Below are 8,389 nucleotides of genomic sequence, written 5' to 3' on the forward strand. Positions count from 1 at the left end.
ATCAGCCAGTTTCCTTAAAGGGACCACGTCCACATGAGTTTGACAGTTGTTCTCTCAGTGTTTGACAGCAGTGAGGTGCTGCAAACACTGACAACCACTGCACAAAGGTGAACGCTTGCACCCAGGCTCTCCAATGACTCCCTCCATATGCTTATGGAGCGAGTCACAGCATGCAGGGAGGTCCTCTTCCCTTCCATGGGTGGAAGAGACCTCGCCAGGAGACCAACATAGTCTGGTTGCACATTGCACAGGAGGGCACAAGCAGGAATGTTGTCAGGAGGATGTGGGTGCAGTGGCGCAAACCTTTCAATGATCTAATTAGATCATGAAATGTTAGTACAAAGCCATACTCACTTTAATCCTACTGTGCCTCTCATCACGTCCCCATCACTCTACCCTCCCTACACTACTCCTGCACATCCTTACTCACACCAACTCATCTTGCACCTCCACCCATCCCTCTCTATCTATATTATCACATCCCCATCTCAGTAGCCACCCCTCACACTCACCCTCATCCTAGTGCAACCATACCAACTAACAACACACAAGGGTAGCCACTTGGGTGTTTTATCCAATGTTCATGTAAAGTTTCTCTTAATGTGCTGTCAAACATAGAAAGCTTTATTTTCAACACTTTGCATTCTTGGACAGATTTGTGTGCACCTTTAGAAGCTTTTACTGTACATTTGCAGCTGCCAAGTAATCAGCTGGAGCAATGGCCACTGAACTCCCGCCTCAGGTGGACAGCCATGGTTGTCCCCGAACAGCATGGTTCCCATGGCCATGAAGTTAAATGAAAAGGTAAGTTAAAAAAGCCTGTTAATGATCTGTTAACAAGTCAATAATGTGCTTAATTGGGTCCCCTGCCGCTGCCCGTCGGGTCTGCTCAGCGCTGGCAGACCCAACATTGGGAAAGGCGCGTGGCGGCGGGTTGAAAAACACTTTCCCACCTGACCCACCACCAATCCCGCCCACTGACCCCCCGGAAAATTCCGATACTTTTTATCGCTTACCATGTTTAAAGCTGAGAATACACAGAAAGATGTATCAGTTGGAGTTACTTATGTGATATTCAGCAGTACTGAGGAAAGGGCGTGGGTTCTAGCTGTGCTGGGGGTGATCCTGGACTTGGTAGCACTGGGAGATGACCCTGCATTTGGAAAAACTGGGATGGGGTGTCTAGAGGCCGGCTGCACTGCGGGGGGCTGCTGGAGCTTGGTAGCATGTGAGGGTGTCCTTTGCTTTAGCATCCGTGAAGGAAAACCTGGCCTTGACAGAACCAGGGAGTAGAATGGCATGGCTGGGAGCTGTTGCCAACTCTTTACCTCCAACTCTTTGTTAGACATACTGCCAGGAACGGGATGTCCCACCTGGCCCCATCTCTCTGCACCAGGATCTCATTGGCTCTGTCTAAAAACCTAGACACCTGCCTTCGTGAACTATGAAAGACATGTCAGCGAAAGTCTTGGAGATTGTTCCCCCTGTTTAACCAAGAAAAGTGCACTGTTCCATTAAACTGCTGCATGTCTTTAAGACCCGCAGCGGCATCCGATTTCCAGCCTCCCAAATGGGCGTCTCAAGCAATTGTGCTTGTAGTTCATCCCAAAAATGGAAATGGGAATCATCCCAGAAACTCGGTTGGATTTCTGTCTGGTTCATTCGGCCACTAATCCTGTCCAACCAATGGTTTTATATCCACATATATACAAAATACAAAATCCAGCCCCATTATTTCTAATGGCTGAACCATGAGGAAGTTTCCTTCTAATGAAAATTTCAATATGGACTGTTTTAGGCCTTGGCAGATATGTGAGCAATCAATGCAAATTGGGTTACTTATTAGTAAGTCTTGTCGGTACTTTTGTATAACGTGTTTTATCTAAAGCCTATCTTTGGAATCCTGGGAACATTTATAAGATATGGGGAGGAAAATTCAGTTGGTTAGCGCCTCCCGTTAGCGCCAGTAGCACTGATGCAGTAGCGCCGGGGCGAGAAGTAGGAGAAGAGACTACATTTCCTTCCCCATCACCAGAGAGAAGCAGGATGAGCGTGCATGTGGCTTTGCCAGGATAGCGGGATTCCCCATGGTACAGGGCGCCATTGACTGCACCCATGTGGCATTGCAGGCACCGCATAACAATCCTGAGATCTTCCGTAACCGCAAAGGCTACCACTCACTTAATATGCAGTTGGTGTGTGACCACAGGCAGTGAATCCTCAATGTCAATGCCTGCTATCCTACCCGCTATCCTGGCAACAGCCATGTTGCCTTCATCCTGTGCCAGACCGGTGTGCCAGCACTCTTCCAGCCACCACGTTAAGCTCGCGACCGGCTGCTCGGAGACAAAGGCTATCCGCTCTTCGCCTGGCTCATGACTCCCCTCCGCAACCTCAACACTCCTGCCCAGCACTCATATAATGAGAGCCATGCTGCAACCAGGAACATCGTCGAGCAGACCATCGGGGTGCCCAAACAATGGTTCCACTTCCTTGACTGCTCGGGAGGAGCCCGCCAGTACTCGGCTGAGCGGGTGTCCCATTTCGTGGTGGCCTGCTGCATGCTCCACAACTTGGCCATCATGAGGGCCCAGCCCTTGTCACCAGGGATTGCGGGACCACCTTAGGGAGGAAGAGGGAGAGGAGGAGGATGAGGAGGAAGAGGAAGATGAGGAGGACGAGGAGGAGGAGGAACAGAAGCGAGGGAGGAAGCAGCCACTCAATTGGCCTTCCGGGAGGGCAGTCCGTGACCACCTCATCAGACTGCGGTTCCAATAAATGAAACCCCAGATCCCTGTTGCTCACCACATCCCCATCATTCCATCCCTGTCGCAGGCCATATCACAGCCAAAGCTGAAATGGGAGATACCACAAAAGAATCCAAACTGAATTAATAAATTTATCAATAATCAGTGAACACATATTTACAACAACAATATGAACTATTCACCCTAGTGCAATCCCTTAGTGCCTCTCGTTACTGTGCCTTTGCCTACTCCAGTGCTCCTACGAAGTGTTGGCCCAATGACTGCAGCACGGCTGGTGGAAGACTGCTCAGTGTCCGTGCAGGAAACTTCAGATGGCCTTGCAGGACGTCCTCGACCAGCTCTGGGCCTGGAAGGCCCGGCTGTAGACTGCACCACCTCAGCATGGGCGGCAGCGGTCTGGGCTGGCTAGATGAAAGACAATGACAAGGGCAATGGCGGAGTGGCAGTGGTGGGAGCAGGAATGCTGTCATCCTGAGAGAGGACAGCAGGTTCCTGCTCCACTGACCCACTGCCACTCCCCCAGGGCAGCACCTCACCATCCCTAGCAATCTGTTGGAGCACAAATTGTTGGCCTGCTGCGACACCGTGAAAGCCCCAGTCGACGGTGATAGACCCAGCCACGACGGCAGCAGTGTGAGCTTGCGTGGCATCAAGCTGAGACTGCATAAGAACAGTCTGAGATTGGATGCCACCAAGCATAGACTGTATTACAGCACTAAGACGTCGCATCACTTCCGCCTGTGCTGCAATGGAAGCTGCCACATTACCCATCACACGCATCATCAGGTCAGGATCCGCACGGTCTCTCTGGAAGTCCACTATCATCTGCACAGTGGAAATGATGGGCTTCGTGGTATGTGCAGAGCTCTGTGCAATGTTGGAGCTGGACTCCTCCATGCTCCTTACCATTGCCGAGAGGCTCTCGGGCACCCTTGCCATTGCACGTATCATCTCGGTGTGCATGCCCATCACCGTTCCTGTGAATGCCTCCCCATTGAGGTCCTCATCTGAGTCCTGTGCAGCAGAACTCGCACACGAACTCGCCCTCCGGGGAGCTGGCCCCCAAGCTACCCTTTCCCCCAGGCCTTGCTGCAGCCCACTTGTCCCCAGTGCATCACCCCGACGGCCACTGTGCCCATCACCTGCTGCCCAATGAGTCGCAGCACTCACTCCTCAAGGTCTGAGAGCAGCTGGAACTGCGCATCACCCCCGCCTGTTCTCTGCTGCTCCCAGCTATTGTGGGCCATCTTGGCCTGCAAGAGAAACAAATGTGTGTGAGTCAGAGTCCAGCTATGTGTTTGGGAGATATGCCTGCTGTCGTTGAATAGCTGTGATTGTAGGCAAGGCGTGAGATGTGGATGTGAGTTTGAGTAGGTGAAGATGTTTGGTGGGTGAGTGGTGGTGGTGTGGTTCTTTGCGCAGTGTGCACAGACTGAGGTTCAGATGCTGATATGTAGGAGCTTTTGTAGCATGTACTCACCTTGACCACCCGACTGAGGTCATTGAATTACTTGCGGCACTGTGTCAGGCTGCGTTCCACCGCACTACCGACCGAGACCTCCTGGGCCACTTCCCTCCACATTGCCCTGAACACCTGAGGCGATGGCCTCCTTCCAGTGGCTGAGAACAGCATTGCCCTCCTTCGCTCCACTCCAGCCACCAATGCCACGTCTGTGAACCGGCGAGCTCTCTCCCTGGGAGTGGGAACAGCCATAGCCATCAGGGGATTCTGTTGCTCGCAGGTCACCTCAAAGCCAGCAATGCTGAAAATGAGCATCTGCACAATAATGCAATCTCCCCTTTAAAAGCTGGAAGGAACCAGTGTGAAGGAGTATTGCTGAATGCATTGCACCTGAAATTCATTAGCGCTCTGCTGGTAGCATCCCTGTAGCACCCCACTGAGGTCATTAACGCTTGATTTAGCACCCCACGTCATTCCTGGGGCGCTAAACCCCAATTTAGTAGAAGTTCAGAATCCTTAGCGTCTGCCGCTAAATTTTCAAAATTTTAAAAGTTAGCGCCCCAAACAAGACGATACCCAATTTCACCCCCTATGGGGGGAGAAATTCGATATCGCCCTGTTTGGGCGCTAAATTTTGAAAGCTGGAAAAACTAGCAGCAGGCGCTAATGATTCTCAGCTTTCTCTAACTTGGGTGTTAGTGTTCCAGGTAGGAAGTGGAGTGCTAAATTAAGCGGGGTGGGGGGGGGCGGGTGGGTGGTAGAGGTGCAGCGCTGCACAATGCCCCGTGCAGGGCTGCCGGGATCCGAGGCTTCTTCCTTCAGGCTCTGCATTTCAACAATGTTCCTCGTCGCCGACGGCAGCCGGGATCCTCGACGATCAGCCCCAAGCACTCTAACACAGTGCAGGACTGAGCAATCCTGGCAGTTAAAATTTTTAAAACACCAACCTAAGGGATGGAAACAGATTTTTTCCGCAGAACGGAGGCCCTACGTTTAATTACCACTCCCGAAGCGCCCGGCCTCCCGAAGAATGCCTCCTGCAGCTGTTGGTGTTATCGCCCGGCGATGCTGTAGGGGGCGGAACCAAATTTCGGGCCGAGGCACTACCGGGGCGCTGCGCAGCCGAATGATATCTTCATGGGATCACTGCAACTCAATCTCCTTTCTCAGTGGTTGCACCAAAGTTACTTGTTTCACAAAAAGATGTTAATAGATCACTAGTCTGTGTTAGCTTTGGCTTGGCAGTTTCATGTGCTGGGAAGTTTTAATTTTGGTATAAAAAAGAAATAAGAAAGACTTGCATTTATATAGTACCTTTCATGACCACCGGACGTCTCAAACCGCTTTACAGCCAATGAAGTACAATGAAGTACAATGAAGTGGAGTCGCTGTTGTAATGTAGGAAACGCAGCAGCCAATTTAAGCACAGCAAGGTCCCACAAACAGCAATGTGCTAATGACCAGATAATCTGTTTTTGTTATGTTGGTTGAGGGATAAATATTGCCCAGAACACCAGGGATAACTCCCCTGCTCTTTTTCAAAATAGTGCCATGGGATTTCTTACATCCACCTGAGATAACAGAGACAGGGTTTCGGTTTAACACCTCAGCTGAAAGATGGCACCTCAGACAGTGCAGCACTCCCTCAGCACTGCACTGGAGTGCCAGCCTAGCATTTATGTGCTCAATTCCCTGGAGTGGGACTATGAACCCACAACCTTCTAACTCAGAAGGCAAGGGTGCTACCAACTGAGCCACAGTTGACACATTGAAAGGGAGGATTTCAAAACGATGCTGTGAAATTATCCTGGGATTGATATAATTTACATGTCATAGACTTTCACCAAGAATTGCTCACTGGTTAACATCCATAAAAAATGCATAATTTGATTCTTTAGTTTTATAAATTAGTCTTCAACAGTTTCCTTGAGATATAATAAACTTTTGTTAGACGCCTACTATATAACTGAATATAGTGGATAACTTGAGTATCATATAGACCTAATTTTTGGAGTGAAATTAGCTCAATATAATATGTCATTGCCTTCTGTACTATTGCATCTCTTGGCGTTGATAGAAATTGGTTCTTTAATAAAGTTGATTTTTAGGAAGCACAGCCATATCAAAGTCTTAAAGGGACAGAGTGCTTGTGACTCATCCTCACCACAATGGTGATTTGTAATAAATCTTATTGTATGTGGAGGATAATGCCACTTGAAGAATGTGATCATCTACCTTGTGTGTGTGTGTGCATGTGTTTATATAGGATGCAGTGCCCCAGTTTTATCACACTTTGTCCTGGTTTAACACACTTTCTTCTTAGGTAGTCCCTCGAAACCGAGGATGACTTGCTTCCACACTAAAAATGAGTTCTCAGGTGACTGATGAGTCCAATGCAGGACCTATAGGCCTAGAAAATCAGTTGGGCGCGCCATCCGTTAGCGCCTTAGGAGGAGTAGATCTCGAGCGCTAGGCGCTTAGCGCCCGGGCGCAGTGCGATCTGCGCCTCGCCCCAACTTCAGTACACATTTAGCGCTGGCGCAAAGTCTTAGCGCGCGCCCTGCTGTGCGCGCAGATCATGACGTCATTTACTAGTGCAACGCCCTTTGTGCGCCCCGAACCGGAACTTCACTCGCGCCGGGCCATTGTGCGCCGGGCGGCCCTAACGACTGTGAAGTGGAATGGTACACAGCCGAGGTGGGCCGCGGGGAGCGCTAATTAAAGGGCACTTACCCTGCACTATAAAGGCCAGCCATTTTGCAGCATTCACTCTTGTGCAACGGTTTTTTGGAGAGAGACCAAGGAGGAGAGCTTACTGGTTTGGACCAACACTAGGACAGGTATTTTTGGCTCAGGCCAGAGCTTAGCAATTATCTTTGCCTTCATTGAGAGCTCAGTGTTTGCCAGCATATAATGGGGGCTGCATTGGGTGCCAACGCTGACTTTCAGCCTTATGCCAGAAGGGCTTACAGACGCCGTGAGAGAGTGGCAGCCCTGGCTAGACGCAGAGGGGGCAACAGGCGTCGCCAACTGAGGCCTTACCCACCCAGGGTATACCGCCAGCAGTCCTCCTATCTGACCATGTCTGCCGCGATGTGTGTAAGGAGGCTGCGATTCAGAAGGGAGGTGGTTGCAGACATCTGCCAGCTGCTTCAGAGAGATCTGCAGCCACAGCTGATGCGCAGGACGTCTCTGTCGGTGGCAGTGAAGGTGACGGTGGCTCTCAACTTCTATGCCACTGGCTCCTTCCAATCCGCTGCTGGGGACATCGCTAACATCTCCCAGTTCGCTGTGCATTGCTGCATCCGCCAGGTGACTGAAGCCCTTTTCAGAAGGAGACATCAATTCATCTCCTTCCCCATGACCCTGGACAAGCAGCAGCAGCATGCAGTGGGATTTGCAAGAATAGCGGGCTTCCCCATGGTGCAGGGCGCCATTGACTGCACGCATGTGGCTTTGCGGGCACCTCTGGAGCATGCCGAGGATTACCGTAACCGGAAGGGCTACCATTCCCTCAACGTACAGCTGGTGTGTGACCACAGGCAGCGCATCCTAGCTGTCAATGCCCGCTTTCCAGGCAGCAGCCACGATGCCTTTATCCTGCGACAGACAACTGTGGCTGACATGTTCCAGGCACAGCCTCACCCAAGAGGATGGCTTATCGGAGACAAAGGCTATCCTTTGTGTACCTGGCTCATGACCCCGCTCCGCGCGCCCACGACCCCTGCTGAAGAGGCATACAACGAGAGCCATCAAGCGACTAGGAACATCATAGAACAAACAATCGGCGTCCTCAAGCAACGGTTCCGCTGTCTCGATCGCTCCGGGGGAGCCCTCCAGTATTCGCAGGAGCGAGTCTCCCAATTCGTCGTCGTTTGCTGCATGCTGCACAACCTGGCTATCCGCAGGACTCAGGCACTGCCACCTCACGTTGGACCCCCACCTCAGGAGGAGGAGCAGGAGGAGCATGAGGAGGAGGAGGACGAGGAGTACCAGCCCAGGAGGGAGGCACAAGGTCCAAGGGCCGCCCGTCGGCGGCTTATTGAACGTCACTTCTAGGCCCCCTGTCAGGGAATGGCTTGTGCCAATGAAAGAACATGATTGCAGCCGCTCCGCAAGCCCTCAGCCGGTTAAGGCAACAAACACTTCAAAGATCAAA

The sequence above is a fragment of the Somniosus microcephalus genome, chromosome 8 (genome assembly GCF_052327205.1).
Source record: "Somniosus microcephalus isolate GS21.2 chromosome 8, FLI_Smic_1.0, whole genome shotgun sequence".
Lineage (NCBI taxonomy): Eukaryota > Metazoa > Chordata > Chondrichthyes > Squaliformes > Somniosidae > Somniosus > Somniosus microcephalus.